The sequence below is a fragment of the Lutra lutra genome, chromosome 2 (genome assembly GCF_902655055.1).
Source record: "Lutra lutra chromosome 2, mLutLut1.2, whole genome shotgun sequence".
Lineage (NCBI taxonomy): Eukaryota > Metazoa > Chordata > Mammalia > Carnivora > Mustelidae > Lutra > Lutra lutra.
Window position 1 is genome coordinate 183,806,137 of NC_062279.1, and position 20,604 is coordinate 183,826,740.

Below are 20,604 nucleotides of genomic sequence, written 5' to 3' on the forward strand. Positions count from 1 at the left end.
CTCAGGCACTGTGCCTGGCACATTCTTTCCTTTCTTTCTTCCGTCCTCACCAAATAGGTTATTGCAGCTCATTTGATATGCAAATGCGAATAAACCTTTGGCCGTCCCTTGGGAAAATATTTTGCGGGCTGTCGAGTTTGCAACCAAAGCGGTTTCTGTGGATGATACTTCAATTCCGTAAGGAACTTTATGGCAGCTTTTTCCTTTTCATCATGCATCAGACACCTGTTTACGAAACACATACCTTGTGCCTAAAGCTGTGTGAGCCACTGGTGATCCTAGGATAAAAGAAGGCAGCCCCAGTTTTATACTGCTTGATTTCTACTGCAGTAGTCATTAACATTGTTCATGGCTATCTTTGCTACATTTTGCATGCAATAAGGATAACATATGGCTAAGCTAACTTCGGGAGTGAACATCAAATTAGAGTTCCTGTTAGAGGGACACTACCTCGAAGGTCATGAGTGTATTCATGGGTGGTTAAGAGTCTCTAAGCCTTTGGAACAACTGGCTTATTTTGAAGTGGCAACTGCAATGCCATGGAGAGATTTTGAAGCTAGGTTGGAACATGATTAGATTCTTATTTGCTTAGACATTTTGATTAACTGAAAAAAAGCTGGCTACCAGCCAGGGAAAAAATGTTGAAGGAGCAAAAGCACTCTTTGTGAAGCCAGTTAGAAATCTGGGACAAGAGAGTCCCAGAGCTGTCAGTAGCCTGGGTTTACTTTAGGAGCAGCAGTGGGGAAACAGAAGTGGACGAACTGAAGACTCTTTTTGGAGACAGGGGGCTGAAGTGGTTGACAAGGATGAGACAAAGATGAGTCCCAGGTTTCCAAATGGAATGAAAATGAGTATCTTTGGGGGGAGGGGAGCGAGGGGCAGAGGGAGAGGAAGAGAATCTTAAGCATGCTCCGTACACAGCACAGAGCCCCAGGTGGGGCTCAATCTCACAACCCTGAGATCATGACCTGAGCCAAAATCAATACTACGACGCTTAACACACTGAGCTTCCCAAGCTCCCCAAGAATGTTATTTTTTACCATAGGGACTGCTGAAGGAGAAGGTTCAGGTGTTGATGGTTGGAAAGAAGTGAGATTATTTCATAGGTGTTGAGTTTCAGATAACCATGATAAACCTGAATTATATCAAGTCTGGGGCTCAGAAGAGATGTCCGGATTGGAGATACATATAATATTAGTTAATATCGGAGCTAGCACATGACATGCAGTTATGGATGAAATTGCCTAGGGAGCGTGTGTAGAATGGGAATAGACAAGGGGAAGGTGATGAGGGGCTCCACCATGCAAGGATCAGGTGGAGGAAGATCTAAAGAAAACTAATGGAAAGCTAGGAAAAGGAAAAGCAAACAGATGTGCAACACTGCAAAAGCCAAAGAGGATTCCAAGATGGAGAGTGCAGTCAGATGCATCAGATGCAGCTAAGAGCTCAAGGAACAGAAATAATAACAGTAACAATGTTCAGTTCTTGAGCAAGGCTTTAAGATGCATTTAATCCTTCTGACAACCCTTTGAGGAAGGCAATATTATCATCCCCATTTCAGAGGAAACTGAGGCTCAGAGTGTTACATAATCTGCCCCATCCCTGAGAATATCCTCTCAGCAAAGCCTATTACTCAGGAGTCCTTCGAATTCTCTTCAGGGCAGTTTGCCTGGGGCGGCTAGGATAGAACAGCTATTGGAATGGGCTGGTAAGTGAAAGGGAAGGGAGAAGACAGTAAAGATGTTTGACTTTGAAGGGAAAGAGATGGGGTGGTAGAGGCTTGACATGCTCAAAAGTACTTTGAATGGGTGGCTCTTTGCCTGGTCTGCAAGGTCATGGCTAACCTGGCTCTGCCCCACTTCTTCCAAGTTTTAAGCCAAACATCATCCTTATGTCCTACTTCCATGTCCTCAGGCTCGTGACGCCCCTCAGCCCACCCTCAGCCAGTTCTTCCTTCGAGTGCAAGTTCACTCATTCCTCAAACTCAGCTCAAACCTTACTTCCCGAGGAAGCCTTCTCAGTCTCATCTTCCCTTGCTAAGTTTTTATCAAAGGTCACTTTTTGTATTTCTCTGCAAGCCTCAAATTCCTGGCACAATGCCAAGCACCCAACAAGAGGCTCTCTCTTTGAAGGTAATTATTTTAAGTGAAACACTTGGCTCACTTGCTCAGAAGCATTTTACTCACTGTCCTGCTCTCCTGTGGTTTTCTCTTTTCTCCACGTTCTGATCTGAATTCTATAGAACTGACAGCCTTCACGGGGAGGGGAGGGCGGGGCTTGGAAGGGAAGTGCGCTGTAAGGAAGTTGAAGTAAATGAGCCTCCCTTAGAAAAGATTTTCTGGAGAGGGTCCCCTGGGTAGCTCAATCAGTTAAGTGTCTGTCTTCAGCTTGGGTCATGATCTCAGGGTCCTGGGACCTGCTCAGCAGGGAGCCTGCTTCTCCCTCTCCCCTCCACTTGTTCTCTCTCTCAAACAAATAAAATCTTAAAAAAAAAAAGAAAGAAAGAAAAGAAATGAGATTTTCTAGAGAGATTTGGTGATAAAGAGAGGTCTCAGATGCTCTAAGGGAGGCAAGATAATCAGTTGAAGGTTTGACCATATTATCTGTCCCTTTTATCATGATTATTAGTGTGGGGAGACCCTAAGTGTTTGTCATCAAAGAATGGGGGGCTAGTGAACCTAGCAGTGAGGCTGGATGAAGGTAGTTCTTAGTAGGGTAGAGAGACAGATCAGGAGCCCTAGAGCTTTGGAAAGGAACAAGTCCATCCATTACGTTGAGGAAATTAACAGGAAATAGCCTCCTTCTTCTCCGTAAAGTAGGCAGGAAGGAATACAAACTCCGTGGTCACTCGAAGAGTTTTTGACTGCGTTGTCCACTGCTATATCCCTAGAATAGTAAGACACATAGTAGGTGCTCAATAAATACTTGTTGAATGGGGATATGATTGCAAGTGTTTGAAAGAAGATTGGAAGACCTCCAAGTAGAGACTCTCCAGGTAAGGTGAATAGTTCTTTTATAGCCGGATCAGCAATAGAACGGGCTCTCCTTGGGGACGTTTACAGTCCTTCCATATCCACAAACACTATTTTCAATAAAGGGAATGTAGGTCTTTTTGCCAAATTATACCCTCATGCCCTTAGCAGCCCACATGCGATCATCTCCATCGTTTTAATAAACCCCATTGCCCCCTGGTGGGAGGGCAGGGATTCACATGTGGCCCCTGGAAGGAGTTTTCCCTTCAGGGGGCAGTGCCTGTAATTCTCCTCTTCTGTCCTGCCCTTCTAGAAAGTTGGCAACCCCTGGATACAAGATATGACTGTCCTGAACTGTCTGTTCAGCTTTGTGCCCAGCGTTGGGGAGGCGGGGGGGTTTAAGGCTCAACTCTTGTATTTCTTCTTAGAAAACAGAGGCCAGATTAAGGATGCCACTGACATGGCCAGTGAGCGGCATGCTCCTGGTGGAGGCCGTGCCGCTCTGTGCCTTGTAAAGATCTATACACACCCTATCCATCACTCACCATCAGGATGACCCCAAAGAGGTAGACTGTAAGTGACTGACTGGCTTAGAAGGTTGTAGACATTGAGTAAGCCCTTCAAGATCTACACAAGCTAGGCAAATGGATTCAAAAGGTTCAAGAATACTACTTAATTCAAATAATTACAAATGGTTTATGCTGTTTTGTTGGTATTCTGGTTCACTTGGAACCTTTGTAATGATGATACTGTAGATGTTTTCATTTTAGGCACGCCACACTCATTGCTGTGTGGACTTTAAAAAAAATAAATAAGGACAATTCAAGATAGCTTACTTTTTACTCCCCACCCCCCAGGGAGAGCGGTTAATTATGAGTCATTTGGTCAAAGTCAGTGTGCTAAAATAAGGAGCTTCAGCAGCAGCTGTTACAGAGTCCTATAGGTTATTATAACTTTTAAAAGAGCTATTATTATTTTGACTAAGCAGAAACCATCACATTTTTCTGTTTTTAATATTTTTCACTAAAACATGCATTCAGAAAGGGGCTTAAGTCTTAAGGGAATTGTCACAAAGCAGACACACACATGCAAATGCCACGCAGGTGAAGGAAGAGAATATTACAGCATCCCTGAAACCCTTCCCGACGCTCCTCCAGATCCCTGAGCCCTCTTTACCAGGCGTAAGCCCTATCATGACTTCTAACACCCGCACTTAGTTTTGCCTGGGTTCTGTGTGGGGGGGGGGGGGTGCACGCGCATGTGAGATGTAGCCTTTTTGCCTGGTTTCTTCTGCTGAATATCATGTTTAGGCAATTCAGCCACGTTGCTCAGAGAAGCTGTGGTTTCTTAGTTCATGTTGCTGTGTAGCATTCTGTGGTCTGAAGAGCCAATAGTCTGTTTACAAATTCAACACTGCTAGGTATTTGGTTTTTTCTCCCTAGAAGCTATGACCAGAAATGCTCCCATGAGCATTCTTTCTGTGTCCTCTGGCATACACATGCACACATCTCCGCTGGGCACATACAAGGCATGAGATGCTGTCATCTAGCATGCGTGTGTTCAACCTGGGCAGATAATGCCAAACACGTTTTCTAAAATGGTCCAGTTGGTGCTCCCACTACCAGAGTATCAGGTCCCAGACACCACATCCTCCCCATACCTAGTACTAGCTTTTTAACTTTAGCCATTTTTAATTTTAGCCATTTTGGCGAGTGTGTATATAAATGTTATATTTATACTTATAAATATATAAAAATTATATATAAATTAATAAATAAAAATAAATAAATATTTATATAAATATATATTATATATTGTGTATATATATTTATGTAATTGTGTGTATATATATATATTTTTTGAAGATTATTTATTTATTATTTGACAGAGATCACAAGTAGGCAGAGAGAGAGAGAGAGGAGGAAGCATGCTCCCCGCAGAGCAGAGAGCCCGATGCAGGGCTGGATCCCAGGACCCTGAGACCATGACCTGAGCCGAAGGCAGAGGCTTTAACCCACTGAGCCACCCAGGCGCCCCTGTGTGTATATATTTATATAGTTGTGTATATACGGTTGTGTGTGTATATAGCTATATTTCATGGCGGTTATTAGAGTACTGTATTTTAATGAACAACTAATTGTGTTTCCTTTTATAGCAGAACAGGGAGAGCCACATACGATTTCATAAAAATCATTACAATGTTTTCGGTAATGAGTGCACATCGGCCTGTTTCCTCTTCAGCCCATCTCAGTGATCAGTCCATGTCCCAGCTAATACCAAAACGATATTGAGGTGTGACCCATCCATCTGACCCATCTAGCCAACAAAAGGATTCACCTGATAGCTTCTTGAAACAAAACAAGGTAGAGAAAGAGTCAATAACTGCAAGCAGTAACAGAAAAACCACGAAATTTTTAAAAACCAAGTATAAGCGATAGAAGAACTGATCATTACAATTAGATTCATCTCATTCAACCAAGTTAAAGCCAAGAGAGGTTAAATGAGAACCCAGATCCACTGCAACGGAGCCAGAAGTAGAATTCAGGTCCATACACCCTTAGCCTTTCATAGGATACCCGGAATTTTAGTCCACGGACTGACTTTCTGAAATCTGAAATTCTTTAAATTTAAATTCCCTTGGGGCGCCTGGGTGGCTCAGTGGGTTAAGCCGCTGCCTTCGGCTCGGGTCATGATCTCAGGGTCTTGGGATCAAGTCCCGCGTCGGGCTCTCTGCTCAGCAAGAAGCCTGCATCCCTCTCTCTCTCTCTCTCTGCCTGCCTCTCCGTCTACTTGTGATCTCTCTCTGTCAAATAAATAAATAAAATCTTTAAAAAATAAATAAATAAATAAATAAATTTAAATTCCCAAAGTTCAGATTAATTTTGTAAGTGCACTAAGTTAACCATGAAAAAGACCACTCTGTCTTGTTGGGTTTTGTTGGTTTTGTTTTTGTTTTTGTTTTTTTAAGATTTTTGTTTATTTATTTGAGAGACAGAGAGTATGTGGTGGCAAGGGGGAGGGACAGAAGGGAGAAGCCAACACCCCAATCCCAGGACTCTGAGATCATGACCTGAGCCCAAGGCAGACACCTGACTGATTGGGCCACCCAGGAGCTGCGCACTATGTCTTGTTAAAGAAGAAAGTTCAGCTGAGCAAATTGAAAGATCTAATTGGCTTTATTTCAGAATGAGGAGTCAGCAGCATCCCATCTAACAAACAGGAGGCTGTTCCAAGGAGTTGTATAAAATGGAAGCTTTAGATAGGCAGATGGGTGTGGGACGGAGAAGTTAACTAGCAGAAGAAAAGAAAGGATGGTTTCAGGCAAGGTCACCTTCCCTTGGTGGGGGCGGGCAGGAAACGAAAGGTAGGGAGACTTAGGCATGTCAGTAGGGCTGATCTGGAAATTCCAACCATGAGTTTAAAATCCATAGAAGCCTAAACTGCAGTTAGGTTAGACACGAAGTCTTGGCGACTCCTTTAGGGGCCTGGTGTTTCTTTTTAACGGTTCCCCCCTCTTGCTCCAACTCTCAGCCTGAGAGATGTGATCGAAACTCAAGGCGTTAACACCACTCTCAGCTACCGCTCTAGTTCTCGAAGCTTTCATTCATCCTGGGTTTTTCTGACTCTCTGTGGAACTCCTGGGTCATGACTTCAGGCTCACAATTTTGTAGTTGGTCATTCTCTTTGTTCCTTTGTTGTCATTCCAGCCTTAGGGAAATTGTTTGGTGGCTGCAGACATGCATTTAAAGCTCTCAGGAGAATACAGCACACCAGGGAGATCACTGTACCTATAAGCAGGATAATTCCCAACACTCGGAGTGCACTTTGGGGCCATGGTCCCCAAGACCGAACCCATCAAAGAATGACCCCATCGAAGAAATCACGCTATTAAGCCAAGGGGCTTACTCGGAAATCTTACATTAACTGAGTTGCAGCTTCCCCAGAAGTGTTAATCCAGGTACAACAGGTTCTGGGCACCACAGCTCAGACACCTCCCTACTCCCAACAGCTTCAGCCAGACCGTCCAAGGATCTTTGCTGGGCAGCTGGTGTCTTAGCAGCAGAATCTGCAGGGTCTCCAAGAGTGAAGGAGACGTTTCTAGTCATATGATCATTTCTATTTACTCCTAAACCCAGGGTCAGTGTTTTAGTAAATATAGGAAGAAATAAAGAAATAAAGACTATTTATAAATATTTGTATTTATTATATATAATATAGTATATATTACATATATTTATTTATAAAGAAATAAACTTGAAATAAAAAGTCATCTTGAGGGCGCCTGGGTGGCTCAGTGGGTTAAGCCGCTGCCTTCGGCTCAGGTCATGATCTTGGGGTCCTGGGATCGAGTCCCGCATCGGGCTCTCTGCTCGGCGGGGAGCCTGCTTCCTCTCTCTCTCTCTGCCTGCCTCTCCGTCTACTTGTGATCTCTCTCTGTCAAATAAATAAATAAAATCTTTAAAAAAAAAAAGTCATCTTGAGTGCCTTACAAAGATGGGTGCTGCTGGTGAGCTATCTCAGGGAGTGGGGGAGAACCTGGTCTAGATAATCATAGGAACAGAAAAGTCAGAATGTGCTAAGATTCACAAGGGGAAATGCGTCTAACTGGATGCATACTTCTAAGTGGGGGACAGGGGAGGGGGGATTGAGGATTGACATTGAGATTCGATGAGAAATTGGTCCCAGGGAGGACTTCTTGCATGGTGACAAATCTAGAGATCTGAGAGTTACCCCACCCCACCCCCACCCCCTGCCCCTTAGGAATGGCCTGAGGGATACAATGAGAAATATTATCTCTCCAGGCCAATGCCAGAGTAAAGAAAAGAGAAAGGAGAAAGGGTTTTCATGTTTAGTTCAAGTATGAGTTCTTGATCCGGTGTCTTGGGAGAAGGTAGTCTACTTGGATGTTGGCCACTTCCCTTCCTTGTCAATTCAATTTGTAGGTCTGCATCATTTGCCTGGGGCCAGATGTCAGGCAGGGTGTTCTTTATCAGTGAGACATGTCCCCAAGGCTCAAGGTGTTCTAGTTTTGCAGTAGAGTGTGGTCAGGGGCACTTGGGACGATCCCTTCCAATGAGGCACAACGAGGCTATCCTCTGATGGCTCTAGACTGTGACCAACAGGATGCCTTGAAATGGGATCCAGAAAAGCTTCTTTAATCTGTTGATGATATGCTTAAGCAGGAGACACCAGCATAAGCCTTACTGTAGGTGGTCATTCGCGCGTGAAAGTTGTATATCTTCCGCAGAAGGTTATATACCAATAGACATCGATCTGCCAGTGACCATCGTGTGTAGAGGAGCTTTCCCAAAGGGAGTCAGCAAGACCAAAGACAAAACTGTGGCCATGGAAATCCAGTGGTTTCTGTAAGTGTTGACATTCTAAATCTAAGGCTCTCCTTAGTTCTCTCAACTTTGCCTGATACTGAAGGGTGATAGGACAGTGGTAATCCCAAGAGGTTTGCAAGGTGTTGGTTAAGGCTCAGATGACTGGTCCAGTGAAGTGAGTGCCTTGATCCCTGGAGATTATAGAAGGTAAACCCCAAGTGGGAAACATACTTTCCAACAGTTTCTTGGCCACTATGAGGACATCAGCCTTGTGGCAGAGGAAGCTTCAGCACACGTGGAAAACACACATATGGTCACAAGGACACATTGATCACCCATACCAACCAAGTGGCAGTTGAATGAAGTCCAGGTGCAGGTGTTCTGAGGGTCCAGAGGGAGGAGATCTGAGGCTTCTCGGGACAAAAAGAGTTTGCCAGGATTGTGGCCATGGCAGGTCAGACATGGCTGGTAGGCTGTTTTTGCAATTTTACAGAAGTGTCCCTACCAACATCTATTTATAATTTGGGTCATTGTAAATGTCCTAAGGTGGGGGAGGGAATACGGAAGCCGAAAAACGGACTTAGGTTTAGGCCCAGCTGTTTGTTTCATTTATAGCCATTGTTCACCCATCTTCATTTCTCTGATTCCGGTGCAGAGTGTTGCCATGTTACCAGGACAGCAGGATAGCAAACATCTGGCAACAAAGAGCCATTTTTTGCAGAAGCAGAATGGACTTCGTCTACATGTGCCACAATCTCATGCCTCTGCCTTTGCAGGAGAGGCAGCCAGGACATCCCCTGGTACCCCATGCATTCAGGTCAGCCGTAATTTTGATGACAGCAATTCCAGAAGTTAAGAGAATAGCAAAATGGCAGTAAGAAGATCATTTGCTTTCTGCCCACTTTTGATTGGGGTCCCAGAAGATGCAAGAAAACCCCACTGGTCTCCGTAACATTCTAAAATCACAGATGACTCCAGGGGGGTCTGGGTGGCTCAGCTGGTTAAGCGTCTGCCTTCGGCTCATGACCTGAGCTCAGGTCCTGGGATCCAGTCCTGCACTGGGCTCCCATGTCAGTGGGGGGTCTGCTTCTTGCTCTTCCTCTTTCTCTCTGCCCCTCTGCCCCTGCTCATGTTCTCTTTCTGTCTCAAATAAATAAAATCTTAAAAAAAAAATTCAACTTCAAAAAAAATAAAAATAATAAAAATAAAATAAAATCAAAGATGACTCCAAAGGCATCCCAGCTATCCATATTGATATTAACAGTATCTATTTCTGGGACCCCTGGGTGGCTTAGTCAGTTAAGCAGCTGCCTTCGGTTCAGGTCAGGATCCCAGGGTGCTAGGATCAAGTCCCACATCAGGCTCCATGCTCGGTAGGGAGACTGCTTCTCCCTCTGCCTGCCTCTCCCCCTGCTCGTACTCTTGTGCTTTCTCTCTCTCTCTCTCTCTAGCAAATAAATAAATAAATAAAATCTTTAGAAAGACAAAAACAACATGTGTTTCTGGCAACTGGCATGCTCAGGTTAACCATGGAGCTCTGCTGGTTGGGTGGACTGGGCTTGCGAGAGGTTTCCCTTTCCCAGCAGGGCACACTCAGTAATAACATCACAACCAGCCTGAAAATTTCCTTTTTCACCTCTGCTGTATGACCCGTTAACAAACCAGAGTAGATTCTGATTCGTTAAAGGGCTATCTCCTAAGTCAGGACGAAGCGTCAGGACATGGCACCCCGTACCCCAGCTGGGAGGCTCACCTTCCTCAGGCAGAGGTCGCAAGATAGCCAGATCAAGGGTGTTGCCACATTGAAGATGCAGATTAGGTGGTGAAAGCGGAGGGATCTCAGGAAGGTCGTCTACTTGCAGAGAAACATGGAGTCAGTTCAGAGTGAAGACAACTTGGGACAAAGTGTGAAGTTTCCAGATAAATGCCATTTCCTAGGGTCAGATCTGTGGTCGCCTAGGCTCACCCCGCAGCTGCAGCTCTGGCTTGAAGGCAGCGGGGCTGGGTACCTGGCCACGACTCGCACCGCACACGGTCATGGGCACGTCTATTACCGTGTTCCTGCAAGAGCACCCACAAATCCACAATGCCATCCTTCACTTGTAGGTCTCAGAAATTCCTGAGTTAGCTCGGTTCTTTTTGGAGACAGCCGAACTGCTTCCGAACTTTGCTCGTGACTTAGGTACTGAACGATGTCTAGAGATCATTGTAGTTTTGCCTTCGAGACTTGGTGCCCCTTTTCAGCTAACTGCAATAGCAAATAGAGGACCCCTCTTTTGTGACTAAGCATGGTCAGAGGTCATCTACATATTACAAAAGGTTTCCCAGGGAACTGGAAGGTACTTAAATCTCGGTGATGTTACTTGAGAGAAATAAGAGGGGGCCTTGGTTACCCACTGAGGACTAACTATCTAGATAGAGTGCTGAACAGAGGAGCACAGCAGTGCCCTGGGCATCAGGGCTTAAGGGTGTTTGGGCTGGGAATGACTGGGAAACCGGAATAACCATCTTATTCAGAGTTCTCAAATCTGGAGCAAATTGCCCTCCCTGCCCATTAGGCTTCGGGATTGACAAAATCGACAGGAACTAGCACTAGGAATGTCTTCTAGTGTGTATTAGTGTGAGGCCTTGCATGGGCTCAGGCTTGAAGGGACATCAACGTAATGTAGGGAGAGGTTTACCTCTAACTGTCTGAATTTTTATGGGTTCTGTACCTCTTATTCTTCCAATGAAAATATTAGAAGCCCACAGATTTTGGGGCTCCTCCATTCAATTCAGGGACTTTTGCTGGAATTCTTCCTCTTCTGTGTCAAGGACAGACTCCAAGGAACATAAAAGATCAGGTTCAGAGTGCTCAGGAAATTCTAAGGTGAAGTCTCCATTGAAGGCAAAATGTATTAGCCCTTTTAATCCAGAAAGGAGATCCCTACCTAATATATTGTCTAGAACGGACTGACACACCAAAAAAGGATGTTTTTCAGTAAAAGGCCCGAGTCGTTTGTACTGGTAGAGATAAAAATTCTGTCTGAACTTCATCGGACACCCCTCACCCCCCAACAATGGAAACCTCCTTTTTACCTTGAGGGATTTGTCACCTTAAGTGTGGGGTTCAGGGTAGAAAGTGTAACTCCAGTATCTATTAAAATTTGCCAAGGTTTCCCATTAATTTTGACTTCAGTTTTCCCCTTGGCTATTTAAGAGAGCTTCTGGTAATGGTTTAGCAGAGAAGCCCTCAGAGTCCCTTGAACTGTGTGAGGGGCTCTCCTTTGCAGGTAAATATGATGGCATTTAAGAAGAATTTGCCTGGGCGCCTGGGTGACTCAGTCGGTCGAGTGTCTGCCTTCAGCTCAGGTCATGATCTTGGGGTCCTGGGATCAAGTCCTGCGTCAGGCTCTCTGCTCAATGGGGAGTCTGCTTCTCTCTCTCTGTTCTCCTTCTCTCAAATAAATGAACAAAATCTTTTTTTAAAAATTTAAAAAACAGGGGCGCCAGGGTGGCTCAGTGGGTTAAGCCGCTGCCTTCGGCTCAGGTCATGATCTCAGGGTCCTGAGATCGAGCCCCACATTGGGCTCTCTGCTCAGGCAGGGAGCCTGCTTCCCTTCCTCTCTCTCTGCCTGCCTCTCTACTTGTGATCTCTGTCTGTCAAATAAATAAATAAAATCTTTTTAAAAAAATTAAAAAAGAAAAGAAAAGAATTTGCCTAGGACCTTTGAGGAGAATCTCTTTTCCAGTGCCCCAATCGATGACAGCTGTGACCTTGATCTTTGGACCAGTGTTTTGATAATGACCCCTAGGAAGGTGCAGGGCTGGAGGCCCAGCTGTTGCTTTGGGTGTCTGCCCTTGGAGCTGTAAAGCTAATAGCTTGGCCAACTTTTGTTTGCAATCTTGCTCCAGGGTCCTCTCAAAATGCTCTGCTATGGTCACGAGTTCAGTCAGACTAGAGGCCTCCCATCCTGTTTTCTGCCTTTTTATTGAACCACTAATCTCAGGAGATAATCCATGTACAAAGAGGGCAGTCAGAGCAGGCTAGGGGGCCTTATTTATTGCTTGGAACCCCAAATGCCATAGAAAATGGTCTACATGCAGGCTTTAAAGTCTGCCAGAGAGTTATCTTTTTTGTTGTTGTTGTTGTTTGCAAGTTTACATAACAGATCAAACAGGATGGGCAGGGAAGAGCCTATGAGCGGCTTATAAAAGTGTGGCTGCTATTTTGTGAGCTTTTGCTGGTCCCTGAGCTGCTGAAGGCCAAGGATTTGAACATCATCCTAGGGTTTTGCTGTCTTGCTCCCTCAGATCGCACCAACATCTGTGCAAGCTGATAGAGAACAGGTAGCCCAGGTCACAGCCCCGATGATGACTCTAAATTCTTCTAACATTTGGGGTTCCTCCCTAGGCGTAGGGCATTCTTTAACTCTGGCCTTTAGTTCCGTCTTTGGCCAAGGTGTGCAGGGTACCTGAGAGGTTCACCTGTGGCCTCAAAGTTTTCTTTTAAAAGGAAGCTGTCTCATGGTCTCTTCAGAATGGAAGGGCAGTTCAGACAGACCACTAGTAAAATGTGGGTACTCTAAAAAAGGATGGAATGGGGGGGTGGTAGAGGTCACATCAGTCTCATTATTTTTTTGTTTAAGGTAGTTCTTGTGGCTTTAAGGGTTTTTTTTTTTTTTTTAAAGATTTTATTTATTTATTTGACAGAGGAAGAGAGAACAAAGCAGGGGGAGTAGCAGGCAGAGAGAGGGAGAAGCAGACTCCCCACTGAGCACGGAGCCCGATGCAGGACTCAGTCCCAGGACACTGGGATCATGACCCCAGTAGAAGGCAGATGCTTAACCGAATGAGCCACCCAGGCACCCCCGGACTATAGTTCTTAAACATAAAATTAGCGGGTGTGCTGGAAGATGGTGCGCTCAACGCTTCAGATATAAAGGATCCCATTTCTTTTTCTTTTTTTTTTAAAGAGTTTATTTATTTATTTGACAGAGAGATCACAAGCAGGCAGAGAGGCAGGCAGAGAGAGAGGAGGAAGCAGGCTCCCTGCTGAGCAGAAAGCCTGATGCGGGGCTCGATCCCAGGACTCTGAGATCATGACCTGAGCCAAAGGCAGAGGCTTAACCCACTGAGCCACCCAGGCGCCCCAAGGATCCCATTTCTTAATTTAGCTAGGTCTTTGGATTTCCTGGAGCCCAGCTAATACCAAAGGGGGCCTATTATGGGAATCTTCTTGGGCTGGCGCATGCACTCACCTCCTTTAAATGCTATCTGTGCCCACCAACTTTGTTGACTTCTGAGATTCCTATTAGCAACTAGCCCTCATTTAATATTCCCCTGAGGCCTTCCACGGGACCCCATCTAGCCCAAATTGGACCCAGTGTGGCCCTGGACCCAGTCCAACTCTGGTCAGTAATAACCACCAACACCGTGTGGAATCTGGGGACTGGGGAAAGATTGGAACCAGCAGATCCCAAAGAAGTGCAGACTGTTTCTAGACAGTGGCCACCAGCAGGTCTCGGTGTGGGATCTGGGGGTGGAAGCAAGGGCTGGGGTTTCGGATAAAACAGGGAACTGTGGAATGTCAGACCAGGAGCTCAAAGCAAAGAGAAAGGCGTTCAGAACTGAGAACTTACCAACAGCCCTTGGGAATAGGATGAGAACATGAAGGGTTCATGGGTGCCATGCCAGTTCTCTTCAATTCACCACTGCCACCAAATCTGTTAAAGAACAAAATTCAGGGGCGCCTGGGTGGCTCAGTGGGCTGAGCTTCCACCTTCAGCTCAGGTCATGATCTTAGGGCCCTGGGATTGAGCCCTGCATCGGGCTCTCTGCTCAGTGGGGAGCCTGCTTCCCTCCCTCTCTCTGCCTGCTTCTCTGCCTACTTGTGATCTCTCTCTGTCAAATAAATAGATAAAAATCTTAAAAAAAAAGAACAAAATTCAATGGGGTAAATTAAAACATCCAATTGGATTTATTCAATGTTTCACAAACCGGGCAGCATCCCACAGAATGTTCCAAGGGACGGTGGAAATGGAGGGCTTGGGTATTAAGCACAACTGGGGCAGGACAAGAGAGTTATTTTAAACAAACAAACAAACAAAAAAAAGGACAGTTTCAGGGGTTTCAGGGAAGGTGACCTTCCCTTACAAGGAAGAACAGGGAAGTCTTAAGCAGATTACCTCACTAGTGCTGATCAGGAAATTCCAGACCGAGTTTAAAATTCCACTCATAGGAGAGACCAAAACTGCAGTAGGTATTAAGGTATTAAGTCTTTGTGGGGCTTAACATAAGGGACTCCATTTTAGACCCATTGTTTCTTTTGAACAGTCCAAAGGCTGTAATTATATCGCCATGCTTTCTCTCTCCAACTAATTAGAAGACAACTTGACACTGAAATCTAATCCCAGCAGAACGTGTCATCTGGCTCTCACTCTTGAGAAAGACAAAAGCAGTCTGTCTAAATTTCCACCACCTTTTCTTCCTGCACATCAAGCCCTAGAGTTTTCATAAAGCAATCCACATCAATACTCTCCTGTTTTCCTATGAGGATTCGAGAAGGGGGGCTAGCTCCATAATGGGATCCCTTCCTTGTAGGAAGATGTCACCACTGACCCATAATCAATAGAGCGTGAACTTTTGAGTTATGGCTCTGCGCTGATCTGAATGCATCCATCCAGAGCTTCTAGATGACAAATGGCACACAGCTGCAAACTTCTAGCCTCTGGCCAGTGACCAGAATAGAGCTAACTTATCCCTGTAAGGTTTATGATTTGAGTCTCTGCTAATGGTATCAGCAAACTGGCTTTAGGCTCTAGCTTGTACTCATCTTGATGGGATGATGATGTGGGAAATACCAGTTCTCGTCTATTTCATTGTGGTATTAATTTACAGTACAGTATCCCCTAAATCAAAAGCCCCAAAATGGTGGCCCACAGGCATTTTTAGTTTAACATCCATTCGAATTAATGCCAACATTTGAAATCAGAGAGTTCACATGCGCATTCAGATTGTTGGCTTCTCTTTGAAATGCCAAAAGCTCTTGCCGTTTAGGGTCCACATTCCTGGCCGCAGCCAGACAAGACTGAATGGAGTAACCTGCTTCGGTAGAGCCCTGTGTCCCTCACTCACCAGTCTCCTATCCTGGCCTCGTCACTTCTTTATTCTACCTTCCTGCCCCCCCACCCCCAGCACTAGAGTTTATGACCGCTGCCGTAATCAAATGGCCTCAAGCCCAGGTTTCTGCCTGGAGGCAACAATTCCAGACACGGGCAACAGTTAGAAGAATCTGGTTCCCTGCAGGGTTGCGCAACTGTGGCCCCTGCCATGCCCTTCCCGTTGGCAGGATACTGGCACGACACAGAACTTCGCTGAACACACTGGGAATTTCCTTCATCCAGAGAGATCCGGGATTTGTGTTATGCTTTAGGACCCTGATCCCCATCCTTTCTTCCAAAGCACGTGGGCAGAAAAATGCAGAGTGAGGGGCTTTGACGTTCTCTAATGTGCAAAAAAGATTCAACAAATAGGCAACTTTGTTTCTCCTTTCAAACATCTGTATTTCTTCCTCCCGTGTGTCCCTGCATTCGACAGTGCTATTTAAAACTCCATAAATAAAGGCCAATGAAATTTAAAAAATGGATCATCATTTTTATGGAAAACCAACTAAACAAATGTTTGGCTTAAAATGTCAGGCATTAGGGGACTTTAATAAGATACTGAGAGTGAGTTCCCTAGAGGAGATGAGCGATTCAAAAATAGAACATAGGAGAACAGTGCTAACTGAGACTTAAAATACGAATAGCGTGCCATGTCCTGATGGAGGAAGGAACCATGTTACCTGAGCAGATGACACAGATCCCGAGGTAGGAGTCTCTGGGGCCCAGGCACAGCAGCTGTGTGGGATCTGAGGCTGTGGATATGAGCAGCACTGGTCATGGGAATCCACAGGAAAAAATAGTTCACTGCCATGTTGAACCACACCAGATGGGATTTAGGGCCATAACAATTTCCCAGAATTCTAATAAGAAGGAGTCGTCAGAACCTAGATTGTGGGGGCACCTGGGTGGCTCAGTGGGTTAAGCCTCTGCCTTCAGCTCAGGGCATGATCTCAGGGTCCTGGGATTGAGCCCTGCATTGGGCTCTCTGCTCAGCAGGGAGCCTGCTTCCCCCTCTCTCTCTGCCTGCCTCTCTGCCTACTTGTGATCTCTGTCTGTCAAATAAATAAATAAAATCTTAAAAAAAAAAAAACAAAACTAGATTGTCGCAACCATGGACTAGCACGGCAGGGAGACCGACAGAGTATAGCATTATTCTTATCAGCTGGGCCATTCTTGAAGGAACTAGGTGTGTGTTTGTTTGTTTGTTTGTTTGTTTGTTTTAAAGATTTTATTTATTTATTTGACAGAGAGAGATCACAAGTAGGCAGAGAGGCAAGCAGAGAGAGAGGAGGAAGCAGGCTCCCCGCCGAGCGGAAAGCCCGATGTGGGGCTTGAACCCAGGACCCGGGATCATGACCTGAGCCGAAGGCAGTGGCCTAACCCACTGAGCCACCCAGGCGCCCCTGTTTGTTTGTTTTTAAAGATTTTATTTATTTATTTGACAGAGAGAGAGAGAGCAGAGAGTGCAGCCCGCAGAAGAGGGAGGGACAGAAGGAGACACCCCACTGAGCAGGGAGCCCCACGTGGAGCTCGATCCCAGGACCCTGAGATCATGACCTGAGCTGAAGGCAGATGCGTAACTGACTGAGCCACCCAAGCACCCCAAGGGAAAGTTGTTCTTTACAGAAGTCTAGCTAATAAACGTAGAAGAAATTATTTCTGAACAATTTCTAATTACTATTTTATAGCTACTAATGGGATAAAGAATATAAGGAATGAACAGAAGTGGAAGCTGAAGACATTCAGAAAAGGATGATGGCCAACTTTGTAAGAAGAATCCCAGGGACACCACCCAGACCCACCAAGGAAGCCTAGGAGAACGGCACAACTGTGCCACTAGGTGCCTCATGATGTGATACACTAGGAAGTAGGAAGTTTTCTTGCCCCTAACATTCAACTCAGATCTCATCAAGCCCGTTTACAGAAAATAAAGAACCAAGTTAAATGACACCAAAGGGAAGCAAGAAGGCAAATCCAGAATGTAGGTCATTTTCCAGGACAAATGACCCAGTTTCTAGAACAAAGCAGTGGTCAGGTGAGGAAGAGGATTGTTCTAGAACAGAAGAGATTTAAGGACATAACCAAATAGATCCTGTTTGGATTCTGAATGGAAGAAGCTAACCATAGGGCTCCTGGGTGGCTCAGTTGGTTAAGCGACTGACTCTTGATTTTGGCTTAAGTCAAAGGTAGCTTGAAATTTTCCACAATAAAAAGTTTTTTAAAAAATACCTTTTGGGGCAACTGGGTGGTTCGGTTTGTTAGGCGACTGCCTTCATGATTCTGGAGCTTCAGGATCCAGTCCCGCATCAGGATCCCTGCTCGGAAGGGAGTCTGCTTCTCCCTCTGACCCTCCCTGTTCTCATGCTCTCTCTCTCTCTTTCTCTCTCTCAGATAAATAAATAAAAATCTTATAAATAAATAAATAAATAATTTAAAAATACCTTTTACTGTAGGCATTCACTCTTTAGGCTAAGAAGTCAAGAAGCTGAGGTTATTATTACTTGGGAATTAACATTCCTTTAGAGTGATAACTCCCCTATAAACACCCCGGAAAGGGCATTTGAAAGTCAAAACACAGTTTTCATCTCCAGAAATACATTTTTTCCCACTCATGGCCCAAAAAAAAAGCAGCGGTGGATTTTCCTCACCCACATTACTCCCTGCTATAATAGCTTAATGAGACACACAGTGTAAATGGAACTCCATTTGCTGCTCTAGCTGCTTGAGAACCATTAAAAGACCCTTAAAAGCATCACTCATGTATTAAGTGAAAGAAAACTCATCATTAAATTAAGGGAAAACAACTCTCCCCACTCAGGAGTTTTTGGTAGTGCAAAATACACTAAATAATGAAAAGTGTTGTAGCAAAAATGGTTGCACTTTGTTGTAGCATATTTCTGAAGCACAGGGAGAGCTCTCTTAGAGATCTACAATGTACCCTCCTTTTCATCACCGAAAAAAAATGGCTTCAGATTAGGAATTAAAATTTCCTGAATCAAAAAGTACTCTGATTAATGATCTGGGCACCCTTGTAAATTCTGAGCTCAATACTGGAAAAATCTGTGCAGTCCTTTAATTCGGCTCTCGCTGCTTTTAAAGCTACATTTGGCAGCTTCCCTCACTCAAGGGTAGCTAATTAACACAACACAACTCTCTTGGCCAGGATTCCTTCAAATGCCTATCTCCAACCCACCCGACATCGGTTAGGATATTAACCTAGGCTGTTTTGAGTAATTCTGGGATATTTCCAACTTTATTTTTTAAAACATCTTAGCCAATGGCTGACCATTGCTTTTATGGCTTTCCTGTAAATGTCAAGTGCCACTGAAGTCAAGTTTGAAGGACATCCAGCAGAGTTTCTCAGAATGGGTTCTAGTAATACCCTCAGCAGAATCGCCTGGTGTGTTAAAAAAAAAAAAAAAAAAAAAAAAAAAAAAAAGATTCCTGGGTCCCCTCTCAATCCTTCTAGGTCTAGTCTCTCTGCTGATAGGGCCTAGATTTCTATACCTTAAGGAAGAGGGCCAGAGTGGTTCTTCCACACCATTTGACGGCCAAGTTTCCAAGCATGGGGATTTCTCCCAAGTCTCTGAGAAAAACAGGAGAGGACAACAATTGAACCAGCAGCAGGAGGAAGCAGTCGGCCAGCACGTGGAACATGGCAAGACAGCTGGGCCTGGTTTCTTCAAAGAGTCAACATCATATCCATCAACTGATAAATTACAAAATGAGCTTTATCCCTTCAAGGCCATATTAGTCAGCCATCAGAAGGAATGAAGGAGTCCAGCACTGCATAGCACTGCTCTTGTCTGTTGGGCCTTGGAAACATTATGGTTAGTAAAAAAAAAAAAAGCCAGACACCAAAGACCACATGTTGTATAATTCCATTTACGTGAAATGCCCTAAATAGGCAAATCCATAAGAGACAGGAAGTAGATTAGAGGTTGCCAGAAGACGTGGGGAGGGAGGGCGGGGGAGTGACTGATAGCAGATCAATTTCATTTTGGAATGATGAAAATGTTCTGGAATTAGGTAACGGGGGATGATTGCCCAAGTCTATGATTATACTAAAACCCACTGAACTGTATACCTTAAAAGGGTGAATTTTATGGCCTCTGAATTGTATGTCAAACACTATTAATAGAAAAGTTGAGGTTGATAAAGTTAATTCCCATATCAGGACTCAACAGAATGGGGGCCTCCCCAGTGGCCGGGCCCTCCTCACGAATCAAAACCTGGGTCAACCTGTACATGCAGGAAGCACCTCTCAAAGAAACCTTACCCCAATATACATCCAACATACACCCAACAAACACCCACTGCTTGACAGGCATTGTACTCCTCCAGTCCGTAGGCGTTTTTCCCTTGAATAGGGGACATCAATCTTGTTACTCAATTGTTTGTGTTTAGTCATTTGACAAAGGTGTTGGGGTGTTGGGGGGGTTTTTTCTTGACTAAAAGAGGCTTAAAAGAAATGGGAAATATAACCAAATACAGTGAGTAGACCTTGTTTGGATCTTGATCCAACAGACAATTTTAGACAATGAGATAATTTGAATATGGATTGGAAATATTGTTCCTTTTCTTAGCAATCATACTGGCATTATTAGGTATGATTATACCGTTTCTTTTGAGATGAATACTGAGATACTTAGGGGTGAAATAACATGACATCTTGGGTTTTCTTTAAAATGATTTGACAAAATATTCTGCAAAATGGGTGGTTTGGGTTGATAGTTGTGGGCTGAAAAATAAATACACAGCGATATGTTGAATTTTATCTTTGTGCATAGTTGGATATTTTCATGATAAAAGTTAAGAATAAAGGAACTCCAAAATTATCTTCATTTGTTTTGATTTCAAAAATTTCAGTTCAGTTTGTATGCTTAAATACTCCGAGTTAGGATGAAATTGAAAGGCAAATGTTAGAGGTAGGTCTTTAGTTTTGAGCTTTTCAGCAGAAAAAGGCCAGAGGGAGAATTGTGAATACTTCCTTGAATTCGGAGAAATGAAATGGACAAAACAGAAAGGCCCTGGGCTCAAAGTTCCTTGGTCATTTTATAAAAGAAAAACCCTATTGAAAGTCTGTCCTCAAAAGCCTTTTGAAGTTCTAAGAGGATGAAATTATTGTTAACTAAATATATAGCTGATACATCAAGCAAT